This window comes from Pseudophryne corroboree, chromosome 1, assembly GCF_028390025.1.
Source record: "Pseudophryne corroboree isolate aPseCor3 chromosome 1, aPseCor3.hap2, whole genome shotgun sequence".
Lineage (NCBI taxonomy): Eukaryota > Metazoa > Chordata > Amphibia > Anura > Myobatrachidae > Pseudophryne > Pseudophryne corroboree.
In genome coordinates, this window is record NC_086444.1 from 221,618,559 (window position 1) to 221,635,883 (window position 17,325).

Here is a 17,325-nt window from a genome sequence, read left to right on the forward strand (position 1 = left end):
CCACAGCACTCACCGCACCAGAAGCGGGGCACAGCTATGCACTTACCACTCACAGGGTGGGGTGCATGTAACACTGCACTCTCCACCACAGAAGCGGGGTACACAGCTGTACTTACCACTCACAGGGCGGGGTGCATGTAGCCCATGACCACATCGCTCTAATAAATACAAACAGAGAACCCAGCACTCACCAAAGTAAACTCACTTATCCTCATAGTCTTATCCATATAGTCTGTGGCAGGTACACATTACATCTAGCAGGCAGATGATGCAGCAGTGTGGTAGTCAGGTTTTAAGACTCTGTGATAGTGTAGGACCTGCATGAAGGTGGGGTACCTTGAAAATCGGTGTGCAGGCTTCCGTGCATTGGCCAATCCACCAACTAAACCCCCATCATTTATTTATTGAATTGTTGAGGATAAGTGAGTTTACTTTGGTGAGTGCTGGGTTCTCTGTTTGTATTTGTTTGTATATACTGTATAGTAGGTATTAGCAGCACAATTTAAGTAAAGTGTTTAACTTGATGTACAAGATATTTAAATAGTATTTTAATGCATTCACAACAGCAAACCATTGTAGCCATGCCATTCTGTTTTTCTTTAGTGAAAGATGAAAATGACAGATTCAATATTTTTTAGAGGTCTATATATACTGCATGTCAGATTTGTGCCCAGTTATCTTTCTATATTATAGTTATGCTGTGTAATCAATACATACATGTTTTCCAATTGTAAAGCACAACGGAATTTGCTGCGCTATATAAGAAACTGTTAATAAATAAATAATATACCGACGGTACTATTCTGCAGCACATGTTGTGCTTACTAAATAACTATAACAACAACAACAACAACAACAACAACACTCTTAGTACTATAGTACAGATACTATTGCTACTGGTACTATTGCTAGTACTTCTACTACTACTGATGATGACGATGATGATGATGATGATGATAATAATATGTCAGGATGCTTCAAGTTGCATCCACAATTGTATATCCAAAGGTGGTTAACCATTCAGGTCTCAGCCCCAAAGTAATGACTTCACTATAGCGCAAAACTTAAAGAAGTATGAGAGTCAAGGGGGTATATGAATTATGTTGTGAGTTCTGTGAAGAGACACAATTTCAGAGATTTAAAGTGGCAAGAATTTAACAAGCAAGACTAGTGCCTGTTTTGCCTTCAAAATCATTGCTGCTTTAAATCTACAGCTTAAATCTCCAAAATTGGGCCACTTCACAGAACTCACAACTTAGTACATATACCCCAAGGAGCTTGATTCATAGAATACCTGTTGTAGAGCTCAATCTAAAGACACCACTTCAGTATTTTAAAATGCAGAACACATTTGAATTGTTAAATCAATTTATTTGCAGTCTACGTAACAGCTCTGGAAGATTTGGACAATTTTACTTAGTTTTGCTCTGTGATAAGGCCGTCAAACAAGGCATATCCTGTTTTTCTTGAGTGCATGGTCTATACAGTAATTATGAAGCCATCATTAGTCAAACAGATGAGATGATATTCTTGAACTCAGCAGACCTAAGGAAAGAGCAAAGCATATTCATTGTTAACATCATGCAGATAGAGAAGCTGTGATTTCCTTTTTATGGGTAATTGAATCTTTCTAGGAAAGCTGATTAGACTGACGTTTGGCTAAAAGAAATACTAATTTTTATTCTCGGCGTATAGATTTTTTTGCATGTCAGTAAAAAAAATAAGCAATATTTCGCAATGCATATTGTTTCTGTTTGCTTGCTTTAGTGGCATTTCAATAGTTAAAGGGCTTTCTAAAAGATTATGATCTGTGTCTAAAAGGCTGTTAAATCCTTTGTAACTGCTGAGAGTGGAGTTAACCCCTTACATGCTGCACTGTCGCGTTGATTATGTAGCAAATCTAAGCAGTGAATTGATTCATTAAAACATCATGTCTTTTCCCCATTAGGGGCTAATCTTGAATCTGATATTGAACTCATAATGAAGGCAGTTTTGTCTGGATAAGAGGGGTATAATTGAAAGACAATGTATTTATGTTAAACTCTATGGGTGACACTAATGTAGCTATTGATCAATGGAATCTGTTTGCAAATTAGAGACCGGAGCTGATGAAGAGCATAGTTACTCAGATCCATCTTTAATATATACATCAGGCACTTTCTGCTTTGGTTGTCTTATTTAAATTTCTTTCATTATGATAGGGGGAGGGGTGGGGGGGAAGTTTCCATCTCTCCCTAACTATAATGAAAAATCGATGCCCAGTGTCTGTTGCTAATGTAGACATACAGTCATTTTATTCTCTCAATTTTTTTGCATAATATTCTTGCATATAATAGTGCCAGCCCTGTCATGCTTCAGTTGATGATCTCCTCACTGGCAGCAGCCCAGCAGTGCATTATAGTGCTACAAGTCACTGGTCTTCATAATAAGGAGAGGGTTAAAGGGCAGGGTGATCAATCCCACCATTAATGCATGACCTTTTCTAGTTATCACTCCACTGGGCAGCAGTTTATATTAGGCTTCTATCCTTAAAGTACAACAGTTACATGCATTTTTTGAAAACACTGCAGTTTTCATAGGGAAATATTACTTTTCTCACCTCTCATGGACATGTGTATTGTTTCTTCCAAAAATATATGCTGTAGGTTGCAATTCAATTGCACAATATGGATCCCATGCAATCACTACCTCAATCAACTAAACATGGACTTGGTAATATGTAGTAAATATTTAGACATTTCATCGGCTCATATCAATTCATTTTCTTTGACAAAGGGCCTGGTTCAGAGATGGACAGACGCAATTCTGATATTTTCGCAGTTGGCCGATGTTTTTTCTACTGCATGTGTGTCTGATTCTGGCTTTGCATATGCTGTCATGGCTGAGAGACAGCGGGCGCAATGAGAATTTAGATGCAGTTTGAGCATTTGTGGATGGTAACGGAGCATTTGTGGATGGTAACAGGAGGTGGCTAGAAAAGCAGGCATTTTGCAACCTTTTTGTGGACGTGTCGCTCAGAGGTCCGATTTTGCGACAATCATCCAACCAATGCTGCGTCTTTGTACGCAAGCTGCAGATCTGCGGCGCCGGCAGTGGCTCTGTACATAAGACAATGGTTGCTGCAGTAGCTTATTTTCTCAGATCCGCTGTGAACCAAGATGCAGCACAACGGGACACCTCTGATTTAGGTCCTAAGAACTATTTAAATAATAACATACTGTATTATTTAGAAAACATCTACATTTGTTCCCATTGTCTATATCTACTTCTTATCTGTAACCTAGCAGCTTACGTTACAGCTGCCTCTTTATTATAGTTTAAAAGCTCCCAGACTCCCTCTGCTGGTTCATTTTTGCTCAGCAATTACTGACAGTAAAATTAGAGTAATAAAACTAAACAGTGGTTATAGCATCTATTCCCATCCTCAGGCTGAACATTTACGATACAAGAAAACACACAGGTCAACCCCAGACCTCAGCGTGCCAAGCTGGAAGCAAAAAATATACTGCATGAAAAATATCTTATTTTGCTGTTACATTTTGATGTTTTAAAACATTTTAACGTCTATTTGTTACATTTCTAGTGTATTTAGAAGGCTTTGGCAGGTAAAAGCTGGCAGTAAATGATTGGACAAGGGCAGAGTAACACGTTACATAAAATATAGTAATCTACATGTAAATTATTGTATAGTATATTAATCAATTGGATGTAATAACCAGACTTAATTGGCAGCATTCAATTGTTTTTGGTGCCATCAGCTAGTAGATGGTGCCCAATGTAGATATTCAATTGTTTCTCCATCCAGGCGCGATGAGCTGCCGATGCCGGGACTTCAGCTCTCTACCCCCTAAGGTGGAGAGCTGAAATGTGCGAAAAGTGACCCGGCACTCAAACGGACTTTTCGCATTACGCCACTTTGAGCTGGTTTAGCTGCTTTATGAGGATAAACCAGACCTTTCTGGGTGTGATGTGCATAATAAAAAAGAACAATTGAATATCCCCCCTGATCTCCCATCACTTTAGATGGGAAATCAGGTGCAATATAGTAATTAAATTCCGGCCAATGTGTCTTTTGTTTGCATATCTCAGTCCAACAAGTAAAATTTTCTAGCATAATCTGTTTTTTTTTTGTATACGAAGCAGAAGAAGTATAAATATTATATATTGTGAAGCAAAAACTGTAGAAAAACAACAAAAAATGTACAAGCTCTAAAACTAGCATAACACGTTTCTCGTGTCATGTGCAGACCTAAACGCTGTCATTTGAAACATATTCTTTATTAAACACAATCAACTTTTCTATTTTTTTAACACATTTTCTGTATTTCCAAGGCAGCTTTACCACCTTCAGTAAGGATACCTTTATACCAATGTTTGTTTGTTTCTTTATTTTTGTAATTTTTTTTTACATTTGTTCAAAAATATCCGATTGTTATTTTCTACTTTAGTGTTTCTGCAAACAATACAATTTAAAAAAATGTAAAATCAATATTTTCTCTCGTTGTTCTACTACATAGAATATTATTGGTGTCATTGCCTCTGCCTTAGGCCTCTCCAGCAACATCGCTTGCCAAGGTAGGTGTCTACAGTACATGTTACATATAAGTCTCTTTAGATAAATTTTTTTATGCATACAACCACATGTCATCATGGACACTCTAAAGCCTATGGCTGCCATTCGCACTGTCGCACAGTAATACATTTGCCGACTTTAGAGTTGGCAGTGCTGCATATCTGTGTTTCCAGGCCATAGCGGCAGGATTGTTCTAGGCTGCTTTAGGTCAGGTACTTGAGCAGGAGAAGGAGGAACACCTGTCTTGCAGTACCCAGTTTATTCATCTTCCTTTGGATTTAACATACCTATTGCACATAAAAGGAGATTTATGGTAGACTTACCATTGTTAAATCTCTCTCTGTGAGGTATACTGGGTTTCACAGGGATTACATTGGGGTGTAGAGATGGATCTTGATCCAGGCACCAACAGGTTAAAGCTTTAACTGTCCCAGGATGCATTGGGGCCTCCTCTATAACCCTGCCTCCAGGCACTGTGAGCTCAGTTTAGTTAACCAGTCCAATGCAGAAGCAGGTAAAAGAGAAGGCAGATGTTAGTCACATAGAACCACATTCTCACAACCGGAGAAGGGACCAGCGGCTAATGCCATACAAACCCACAGAAGCTAGGTGAGTCAGGGCGGGTGCCGTGTGGACCCCAGTGTACCTCGCAGAAAGAGATTTAACAATTGTAAGTCTACCATAAATCTCCTTTTCTGCAGTGGGGTACACTGTGTTCCAGAGGGAATACATCGGGAATGTCCTAAAGCAGTTCCTCAAGTGAGGGGATGCGCCTTAGCGGGTATGAGAACCCGGCGTCCAAAGGAAGCATCCAGGGAGGTGGAAGTATCAAAGGCATAGTACCTAATGAAAGTGTTCACTGAGGACCACACAGCTGCTTTGCACAATTGTTCTGCAGACGCGCCATGGTGGGCCGTCCAAGAGGGTCCAACAGACCCAGTAGAATGGGCTTTAATAGCAGCAGGAGCTGGAAGTCCAGCCTGTGCATAAGCTTGTGCAATCACCATTCTAATACATCTGGCCAAGGTTTGCTTATTCGCAGGCCAGCCACGTTTGTGGAAACCAAACAGTACAAAAATGGTATCTGACCTCCTAATAGAGGCAGTTCTCTCCACATATATGTAGAGAGCCCGTACCACATCCAAAGACCGTTCTTTGGAGGACAAGTCAGAAGAAAAGAAGGCCGGAACCACAATCTCTTGATTAAGGTGAAAAGATGACACCACCTTAGGTAAATAACCAGGACGATTTCTAAGAACTGCTCGGTCACAATGAAATATCAGAAAGGGTGGACGACAGGACAAAGTGCATAAGTCTGACACCCTTCTGGCAGAGGCAATAGCCAGTAAGAACAGAACCTTAGCTGTAAGCCATTTAAGGTCCACTGACTCAAGAGGTTCAAATGGAGACTCTTGCAGGGCTTTCAGGACAACAGACAAATCCCATGGAGCCACAGGATGGACATAGGGAGGTTGAATCCACAATACACCCTGAGTGAAGGTATGAACGTCAGGTATAGATGTAATTTTTCTCTGAAACCACACCAACAAGGCAGATATGTGAACCTTGAGGGAGGTCAGACGAAGGCCTAAGTCCAGGCCTTGTTGCAGGAAAGCCAGGATTCTGGACATCTTGAATCTGTGAACATCAAAATTCTTATTACCACACCAGGTGAAATAAAAATTCCAGACTCTGTAATAGATCCGGGCAGATGCCGGTTTGCAGGCCTCCAACATAGTTTGGATGAACGCCTCAGAAAATCTTTTTTCCTTCAGGAGTGAAGCTTCAAGAGCCACACCATCAAAGCCAGCCTGGCCAGGTCTGGGTAGAGACAAGGGCCCTGTACAAGGAGGTCTGGTCATTGAGGAAGTAGAAGAGGATGCTCTATTGACAGACCCTGCAGGTCTGAGAACCAATGCCTTCTGGGCTACGCTGGAGCCACTAGAAGTAGTATTCCTTCTTCTTGCTTGAACTTCTGCAGGACCCTGGGCAGGAGTGACACTGGAGGGAACCCGTAAGGCAGCCAAAAGTTCCATGGAATAGTTAATGCATCCACGAACGCTGCTTGAGGATCCCTGGTCCTTGATCCAAAGACCAGAACTTTGTCATTGTGTCGAGACGCCATCAGGTCTACATCTGGTAGGCCCCACCTGTCCACTAGGAGTTGAAAGACTTATGGATGAAGACTACACTCTCTGGCATGCACGCCCTGGCGACTGAGGAAGTCCGCTTTCCAGTTGAGGACACCCAAAATGAACACTGCCGATATTGCTGGCAGATGGCATTCCGCCCATTGAATGATTTTTGACACTTCCAACATTGCCATGCGGCTTCAAGTGCCACCTTGATGGTTGATGTATGCCACCACGGTGGCATTGTCTGACTGTACTTAAACAGGCCTGTTCTGTACTAGAGGCAGGGCAAGAGACAACGCATTGAACACTGCCCGCAACTCCAGAATGTTTATCGGGAGGAGTGATTCCTCCTTGGTCCACCGACCCTGAAAAGAGTGGTGCTCCAACACCGTGCCCCATCCCCTCAGGCTGGTGTCCATTGTCAGCAGGACCCAGAAGAGATGGCCACTGCTTAATTGCTGGTCCTGAAGCCACCAAGTCAGCGACAGATGAACCTCCGGAGTCAAAGTGATCATATGAGACCTGATACGATGAGGTAGTCCATCCCTTTGGAAAGGATTAACCTCTGCTGAGGGCGGGAATGAAATTGAGCGTACTCCACCATGTCGAATGCCGACACCATCAGACCCAGTACTTGCATTGCCGAGTGTATTAACACTCTGGGCCAACAAAGGAAGCATCTTATCCTGTCCTGAAGCTTCAGGATCTTCTCTGGAGACAGAAACAGCCATGTGTGTGTCCTGCAGTGCCTCCAGGTGCACCATGCTCTGAGCTGGAACCAGCGAGGACTTCATCCAATTGATGAGCTACCCATGGACTTGTAGGAAGCTTACTGTCAGTTGTAGATGGCTGAGAAGGACATCGTGGGAATTTGTGAGGATCAGCAAGTCATCCAGATACGGAAGGATCCTGATTCCCTGGTGAAGGAGATGAGCCGTCATCATGGCCATAACCTTGGTGAAGATCCGAGGGGCCGTAGCCAGTCCAAATGGTAGAGCATGAAACTGATAGTGGATGTTGCCAATAGTAAACTGCAGATATTGCTGATGCGACATGACAATAGGTATATGCAGGTATGCATCCTGTATATCCAGGGATACCATATAGTCTCCGGGTTCCATAGCCAATACAATCGAGCGCAGAGTTTCCATACAAAACTTGGATACTCTCACAAACTTGTTCAATGATTTGAGGTTGAGCATAGGCCGGAAAGACCCATTAGGTTTTCGGAACTAGAAACAGGGTCGATTAGTATCCTTTGCCTCTCTGGGTCAGGGGTACCGCCACCATTACTCCTGTATCCAGGAGGGAACTCAGAATCAATTGTAGAGAGTGTGCTTTTAACGGATTTGAAGGGATAACCGTGGTGCAAAACTGGCAAGGGGAACGTCTCTTGATGGAGACTGCGTACCCGTGAGAGACGACTCTCCGCACCCATGCATGTGAAGTGGTCTTTAAACAGACCTGGGTGAACTGTAGAAGTCAGCCTCCCATCCTGGGATCCCCCAGGGGGAGGCCCGCCCTGTCATGCGGCAGGCTTGTCTTGTTTAGAAGCCAAAAAGCCATTGATTATCATTTATATTGTTACAACATTGTTGTTTTATAATGCTGTTTTTATGTGTGTGATATTATCACAAATAATTAATAAATGATTGAAGCGCTCCCTAGGTAATTTTTATTGCCTGAATTTTTGTTTAGAAGCAGGCTGATGGGCCGCCCAGGACTGTTTTGTTTTGGGCTTTGTGGTTTTGGTAGCACGAGACTGTCTCGAGTATGCCTGATCTTTTGCTTTCCCATGAGGCCGCAAGGAAAAAAAAGTGGTACCTTTTGCCCCCTGTGCAGAGGGAGTAGGATTTGGGAGAAATGCCGTTTTTTGCAGCCACTAAATTAGACACAATTTTATTTAGGTCTTCCCCCAAAACAAGATGTCACCCTTAAAAGGGAATACCTCCAAGGTCTTTTTGGAGTCCAGGTCTACCTTCCATGACCTCAACCACAGAATGCGGCAGTCCAGAACAGACGTAGTCGACACCTTAGCTGCCAATACACCTGCCTTAGAGGATGCTTCCTGAAAATAATAGGCAGCGGTGGGACAGATATTGTCTGGCCTTATCAGATAATTCATCGGGTAGCTCTTCCTCCAGTGCATAAACCCATGCTTCAATACCTTTTGCCACCCAGGAGGCAGCAATAGTGGGTCTATGAACAGCACCTGTTAGGTAGTAAATAGATTTCAGGCAGCCCTCCACACATTTGTCTGTCAGTTCCTTCAGTGAGGTGACAGTAGTGACAGACAGTGGATTTTCCCACTTGTTACATAACTCTGCAGAGAGAGGATATCAAGCTAAGGGCCAGGTTTCTTGGTGTATGTCCACAAAATGGTCAGAATGTGGTAATAGAGATTTAGTTACCTTCTGACGTTTAAACTTGTCAGGGTTCTTAGACACTGCAGTGGAATCCTCATCATCATCAGATATTTAGAGGATCTGTCTAATCGCAACCACCAAGTCAGGGACATCCACCTGTAAAGAAGATTCCTCGTCAGAAGCATCTGATTCAGTGTCTGACAGGACAGTTAATTCCCCATCCTCATCAGAAGAAACTTCTGAGAGATGCGTGGACTGTGAGGAAGTAGCAGCCCGCTTAGATGACCCAGGGGCACGAGTGTGACCTATAGCAGATTTACATCTAACCAAAGATTGGTTTAATTGCTGCAACTTGTTAGACATATTATCCACCCAAGGCAGATTAGCCATACGGACAATTTGTGACTGTAGTGGCACAGGTGATCCCATATTAGGCATAAGGCAGTCCACCAGAGTACCCAACAGAGTTGAGAACTTAGCCCAGAGTGGCTCCTGATTGGTTGCAGGAGCTGCGGACTGACTAGGAGAGGTATGGCACACATTACACAAACCATCATGTAAAACCTCCCCCTCAAGTAAATCCTTGGTGCATGCCCTGCATGATGTGGGAGTGTCCCAAGATTTACTGCCCTTTTTGTTAGACATTTCAGTAAATGCAACAATAGAGAGTATGAGTACGATAAAGCCAGACAGAGTACACTACCTGTGAATAAATTCTTTAGTATGTGACTGAGTCCCTAGTATACAACACCTGCAAATAAATCCGGTAGTAGGTGACTGAGTACACAGTATAATACGTATAATCGGTAAATACTGTGACGCTCTATATAATTGACCCTGACGCACCAAGTCCCTTAGGGTACAGAATAAAGTGATAGATTTCTCTGGGAAACACTGAAAGTGAAATCCACACAGCAGATACAGGCACACACAGTCACAGTGACAATGCAGATAATTATTAGTTATGACAATAAAACTGCACTGGACTAGTATTCGGTGTCTCTTCCCCTTCCTCAGGACAACACCAACATACAGCATAAAACACATATCCCACTTATATACCCAGCGGGCAATCACACTCACCTGGGCCAGCTATAAACAGCGCGCTCTCCACCTCTCCACAGAGGTTACCCCTGTGTGTTGCCTGTAAATTTGACTCTGGTCGGGTACAGTATGAGGTCCGCAATGTTGCACATTATTCTAGATGTGGTTAGGGTTAAATCATTCTCCCTGTGTACAGCTGACATCGGGACTCCCCTGTGTGTGCAGAAGTGAGGGCACTTTTGGGTGGAACGCGGAAGTGGAGCCGTGTGGAACGCATAACGGTTCCCATGGTGATCGACTCCACTCGCCGGAAGTAGGACTGAGCGCCGTAACTCAGGTGGAGAGCGCACTGTTTGTAGCTGGCCCAGGTGAGTGTGATTGCCCGCTGGGTATATAAGTGGGATATGTGTTTTATGCTGTATGTTGGTGTTGTCCTAAGGAAGGGGACAGAGACCCCGAAATTGTTTGACGATTTTTGCCAATACAATCTTTTGCTAATTTATCTGTGAAGTCTCCTGAGTGCCTTTATTTGGAAATGTGTGTGTGTGTGTGTGTGTGTGTGTGTGTGTGTGTGTGTATATATATATATATATATATATATATATATATATATGTAGTCCAGAAAGCGGTCTGGCACTCCTACTCCTCCCTGGGTATCTGCTCCGGTGCCCTCCTTATGGGACAACAGCTCAAGGTATAGAACGGGTGGAAGGCGGCACTCAGAGACTTTCACAATTCCAAAACATGTTTATTGTGAGTCAACGTTTCGGGAGCCGAACTCCCTTCTTCAGGACACAGCAAATAAGTGTGCAAACAGTGCAAAACAACATTTAAATAACTTACCGCCCCCGGGCCCGACAACCCGACAGGTTGTTTTATACAATGTGGTTTACTAATGATGCAGCACTGTGATGCCTTTTGTCATTTTAGCATCGTATATCACACACATGCTATGGCTGTGTGTGTCTTAGCACCATGGGTATTCACATCTTTTAAACATCGGTTTTAACTTAAATCACTGACATTCACTTAGTGGATGTATTTAGCACAGTAGCGTATGTTTGTTATGTTTATGTCATGCTTGTGTATCCCCATGGCAACGCTTGTTAAACCCCCTGTGTTTACATCCGCAGCGGCCGCGACGCCTGTTCACAGAATGACGTCACTCCCGAGGGGCAGGACATGCCGCATCTGGAAGTGCGGGTGCCGTGGAATGGGATGCTGTCAGCCGCGGCAGGGGTTGTCGGACCCGGGGGAGGTAAGTTATTTAAATGTTGTTTTGCACTGTTTGCACACTTATTTGCTGTGTCCTGAAGAAGGGAGTTCGGCTCCCGAAATGTTGACTCACAATAAACACGTTTTGGAATTGTGAAATTCTCTGAGTGCCGTCTTCCATCCGTTTAATATATATATATATATATATATAAAACAGCGCGGTCCTAGACCGGAGGTATATATCAGAATACTCGTACAATATACTCTGCAACAGGTACACTTGTTCTTAACTAATGCTGTCTGTATAAAGACATGTAGAATTGTTTGTAAAGTCACAGCAATGTAGACAGGCGGCTTTACAAGACCTTGCCCTGCAGTCCTGGAGACCAGCTGCAGCTATACCTAAGATGGCACCCAGCATCTCAGTCAGGGAATGAGGGAGAGTGGAAGGCAGCTCCAGGGCGGGAAAATCTGCTCAGAGATGGTGCCATGGGCCAGGGGAGGGGCTACAGGTCAAGCGCCTGCTCCCCTATGCTTGTCCTCACTGCCAGGTCCTACGGAGTCTTATTAAACTGGGTATTAGGACACCTGACCTGTACTCCTATGCCCTGGCAGATATAGTGGGGTCCCTGTGCACAACAGTGTCCATGCCAGCGTTGCAGTCCGTCTCCCTAGACTGCGAACGGAACGCGATTTAGTAGCAGGTCCCACCTGGGGGACCCTCTTACCTCCTCCCCATAGCAGCCACGTGAACCAGGAGAGTGTCTGCAACCATGTGCCTAGAGCCGGAGCGTCTCCGCCGCAAGTACCTGGGAACGGAGACGCGGGAGTATTCAACGCCGCTTAGGAGGTGATGGAGCCGCAGTGCTAAATGTCACTCTGACATGTAACAGTGCTGCGGCCCTTGAAGTCTTTTTTTAAAGCTTTTTTCCGGGCTGCCCAGCGCAGTCCTCCTGTTGTCTAGCCTACTCTGCAGGCATCAACTCGAAACTGAGCTCATAGTGCCTGGAGGCGGGGTTATAGAAGAGGCCCCAATGCATCCTGGGACAGCTAAAGCTTTAACCTGTTGGTGCCTGGATCAAGATCCATCTCTACACCCCGATGTATCCCCTGTGGAACACAGTGTACCCCGCTGCAGAAATCAACAATTTCATTACATACTGTATCTGGTTTTCCACAAGGCAGTGGATGGAACGCATGTTGTCCTGTATGGAACGCATGTTGTATTTTAAGGTTGTTTAAGTTGTCTTTGTTCCACTACAAGAAAACTTTATAAAATAGTTTAATTTACACAATTCATACCTCTCACCTTGATTTCCTTGTTAATTTATGATTGCAATCACCTTTCTTATCAATGAAATGGTTCAACACACGTGATGCCAATCATGTATAAAGAGGGAAGTCCTGGTAGAGAGTATTTTGTCCCTTCTGGAATGGGTCATGTTGGTATGCACAAACTAATATACGCCCCCCTTTCCCTGGGCCATCCTGTCTTAAGTGCCCCGGGTCCCCCCAAGGTTTAATTTGTAACATTATTTGTATGTGTGTCATAATATCACTAATAGTTGGGTGCATTTGGAGAAGGAGAAGGTTGAGGACGCAGACCATGCCTACATAGAAACTTAGTTGTAGAGGACTGTGCTCACTATCTGATGAGTGATTGACTGGTGGTGTGCTGTATCTGAAAGTGTCCAACCTTCTCAAGATAGAAGGTTAGGTGATGAGGTATGGCGCAACCCAGACTCAGAGGTGAATGGTGCAGTGTGATGTGTGTGTACTACATAATGTTAAATAGTATGACTGACTAGTTATTCTCTGGAATTAATGTTCATAATATATGGCATTACTTGATAATGTGAGAGGGTGGAGATGGTGATATTTTGTTGTATGTATGTGGTAGGTAGTCTTGAATAAATGGCACTGGACTAGGTACTATGAATATCATTTGGTCCGTGGCTTCTCTCATGATAACCTGCAAGGTTTCCATACCTCTCTGGCCAGTAAGGGGAAGGGCTAGTGCAGCTTAGCGCTTGGAATGTGTGGGGAGTGAACTCACTCCCTGGCAAGCAACCAACGCGTTTCAGCACTTTCAGTGCCTTTGTCAAGGATGATATGATTTGTGCAGGTTTCTGCTTTAAAGTTTAAAGTGCACAACCCATGAGGTACCACAGACCTGATGCTGCAGCTTCGTCACTGTGGGTGGATAGACAATCTCCATTGGAAGATGGAAACCCTTGTCTTGGCACTACCACAAACAGAGGTGACATTTTGTGAAACGGAGACCATTGCTGCCTCCTCCCCGCCCCAAAACAGCTGCAAACTGTTAATCACTTTACATCTGCAGCTGCGTTGCGAGCAATGACGCAAGACCCATACTGCACATGAGCAGTACTGGTCCAACACATGCACAATTCTACCGAATATAGGTGCTTTCTTAACAGAACAGCAATGAGACCTAAATTAGTCCCATTGATATTTAAGATATTTTAATATTTATAAAAAATTATTATGAAAAAAAACCTCCATGCTTTTATGAGTGTCTAAGCGAAGCATGCAAATGTGTTGGAAAACTATTAGTGTATAATATACTTTTGTTTAGGGTCTGAACATACATTCACCATACTGCACAGCATAGTATTTTACATTTAACTTAAAGTAAGAGACATCTTTGTAAAGTACTTAAAGATGTGTAAAACTTTGCGAATTTAAATGTGATTTTTTTTATTATTATTTCAGCTCTGTGCCGATGGTACTACTGTCTCCCTGCAACTGTGTCTAAGTGACCAAAACACTGAGGGCTGCCAGAGGAAAAGTACTGTAGGTGTTAAACCCTCTGTTCCTTCAGGCTCAGGATCAAAGAGGACACATGCTGATCCGGGCCCCTGGGCCAGAGGAACCTGCTGAGCAAGGAATGCTGCCAGGGATTGACCAACCCCTCTCAGATGTTGTCATCCTTACCTTCTGGCCCTTCATCTCCCAGAGGTTTAGACTATTGTCTTGGTAACATGTCTTTTGTAGTAGGTCTTTCCAAGGCCTTTAGGAGGTACTCAGGTGTCCATAGCTCCGGGCAGCAGGAAGAGAGGAGGTTGGTGTGCCACCCGATTTTTTTTCTTTACTGTCTTCCTCACCTTCCTACTGTGGTGCCTGTTCATTCTGGTCTTCCAAGTGGGTGAGTGTTCTACATTTAAGGGGATAAATGTAGACACAATAAATATTATTATTATTATTATTATTATTATTATTATTATCAATAATAATAATATTTGATGAAAATTCTTATTATATAAGTGTTAAATTAAAAACTGGTAATAAATAGTGTTTTCTTAACATGATGCAGCACACTTCTACCAGCTGCCAACCTTGCTAATGAGAACAGCAAACTTCTTATTTGATTATTTTGATCAAGAACGTATTGATGGCCCAATCATTCTAAATTGGATTTGATGGACAAACGCAGTCATCAGATAGCAGGACAAGCATACAATTGCATAGAAGCAATAATATAACTTTACTGTGTCATTTTGTTAGGGCTAATTATTATTAACACCATTGTATGGCAATTTCTTTCTCTCTCCTTACTAATTTGTTAATTGTATTTTCTTTCTAAAAGAATCCCATTTGTAAAATGACTTGATGTAAGATAGTTGAAAATAATGTTAGAAAAGTTTATACTTAAATACAAGAGTAATGAGGTTATATATATTACACGATGCAATTTTGCACTTCTAGGCTAATTATATTATATATATACCATCTCAGACGGATAATTTACTGAGGGCACATAATGCGGCTATAAACTAAAAGGTCCCCCTTCCATGACAGTGGTATTCTGGTGGCTTGTCTTTGGTTTAGCTTCCGAGGTCCTGTGACAAGTGACAGTGTCTGTTGAGGGCGAGATAGAGAGAGGAGGAAGAGACAGCGAGAGCATAAAACTTTTTGTGTGTCTCTTTCTGTGTCACTGATATTAGTACATATCTAAAATGTCAAAGTTCTCTCTTGCTCTACACATGTGTGCATGCGTATATGTATCCCATGTGCATGTGTTGTGAGGTACCTGTGTAGGTAGTACATGCTTCTGTATCACATGCCTCTGCCCATGTTAACTTATGGGTGTTGGTGCTATTAATAAAGCTGCAAGATGTAGGTACAGGTATGTGATGAATGCAGTGCAGCATAATGAGTTGCTAGAATAAGTTGTGCGTTAGATCATCTCTTAATTTCAATCAATTGAAACCTTATTTACAGTACACTCCTATACTGTTACTCTAGCATGTGACCTAAGTTGCAACATGTAAATAACTATGTACATTCTCACACTCTGCCTCTCTTTGCCCCTCAGTGGACAAGGGGCCTAATTCAGACCTGATCGCTATGCTGCAAACCACACTGTCCTGCGATCAGATAGTCGCCGCCCAGGAGGAGTGAAAATTCGTCCCGTGAAAGTGTGCGAATGCATGTGTACGCTGTGTGAAAATTTCCCTTAGTCAGCGGACAGCTGCAAAACCGTTTGCAGCTCACTCACCATCTAATGCTTTTTCCAGTCTGTGCAGCCTGTGCAGTCTGTGCATAGCCCAAGACTTACTCCACCAGTGCGAAAAAATCAGGCTGAGCGGGGCCAGAGCTGACATCAGACACCCTATCTGAAAACGCTTAGGAATGCCTGCGTTTTTCCGGACACACCCATTAAACAGTCAGTTACCACCCACAAATGGTCTCTTCTTGTCAATCACCTTGCGAACGCCCATGCGATCTGAATTTTTGCACCATCCTGTTGCTGCTGTCCTTCACGCATGCGCATTGCGGTGCATACACATACGCAGTAGTTCGATAATCAGATGCTGTGTGAAAACGCACAGCAGCGATCAGGTCTGAATCGGGCCTTATATACAGTACTAGTCTCCCCGCAGCCTGTCTCTCTCTGTAAATCACATCTTCACACACACACACAAACATACACACATGTGCAAGTTCACACGCATACATACACACACACACACACATACACTTTCACACACACACAAACTTAGGTAGTCACACTGCTTCACGATGGCTCCCCCTTTAATGGCTGCTAGGGGCTATTTACATAAGGGCATTCTTCCATTCTATATTCTTCTGGGCTCTTACTCCTATTCCTTTGAGTCTCTCCCTCTCCTTTTATTTGGCCTCTCATGGCTCTTCCTCTTTCTCTCTCCTGGGCATTGTGTGGGCATTATGGCATCCACTGCGGCCCCACCATTCTCCCTTGGCAGGCTAGCGCAAGAGTTCCCTCCCTGCTCCAGAGCTCTGAGATGACTCGTACTGGCACCCTGGCTCCAACTGCTACCAACTGTAACACATTAACCACGCCCCCTGGTAATTATCGTTATCTCTTTTATTTTTATATATATATATATATATATATATATATTCCAGTTCCATGGACCGGCACTCACTCCTTAGGGCTCAATTTGCTCCGGTGCCGTCTGGGAACACACACACATATATATATATATATATATATATATATATATATATATATATATATGACAAGAATTACTCTCCCACTGCGCTATTTCAAATAAAACACTAAAATTAATTAATTATATGCCTGCCTGTATCCTCTAAGTTCCCTGTTAGGAGGAACTAAATGTGTGAAAATATGAAACGAAATAGAGGAGATGGCGCCAAGGGAGTAATATCAACGCCCTACCTAAAAACGGACCCTTACAGTACTCTCCGGATAAATTACGTCAGATAACAAATACTAACATAAAAATTTATTAAAACAACATATAAACCCGACACAAATGTTCATAAGTATACAGAGTTGATACATTTACATTTGTCGCACAATTTGAACAATCAGTTTGTAGTGATGAGGAAAAAGCGTAGATATATCACTACGATTTCCTCCTTCTCCTTATTGTAGATTCGGAGGTAACATCAGATAATAGATAGATATCTATCTATTATCTGATGTTACCTCCGAATCTACAATAAGGAGAAGGAGGAA

The 17,325-nt window shown here is 43.0% G+C and overlaps 2 long non-coding RNA genes across 2 annotated transcripts; one reads left to right on the forward strand and one right to left on the reverse strand.

Annotated features, from left to right (window-relative positions):
* Positions 1-1,354: 1,354 nt before the first annotated feature.
* Positions 1,355-16,649, reverse strand: LOC135052870 (uncharacterized). Its single transcript, XR_010242346.1, has 3 exons — positions 16,458-16,649; positions 14,292-14,511; positions 1,355-1,545 (listed from the first exon to the last, which is right to left on the reverse strand). It is a non-coding gene; the product is annotated as an uncharacterized LOC135052870 (long non-coding RNA).
* Positions 4,524-14,322, forward strand: LOC135052977 (uncharacterized). The gene is made up of 3 exons (XR_010242434.1): positions 4,524-4,575; positions 11,252-11,376; positions 14,070-14,322. It is a non-coding gene; the product is annotated as an uncharacterized LOC135052977 (long non-coding RNA).
* Positions 16,650-17,325: the final 676 nt, after the last annotated feature.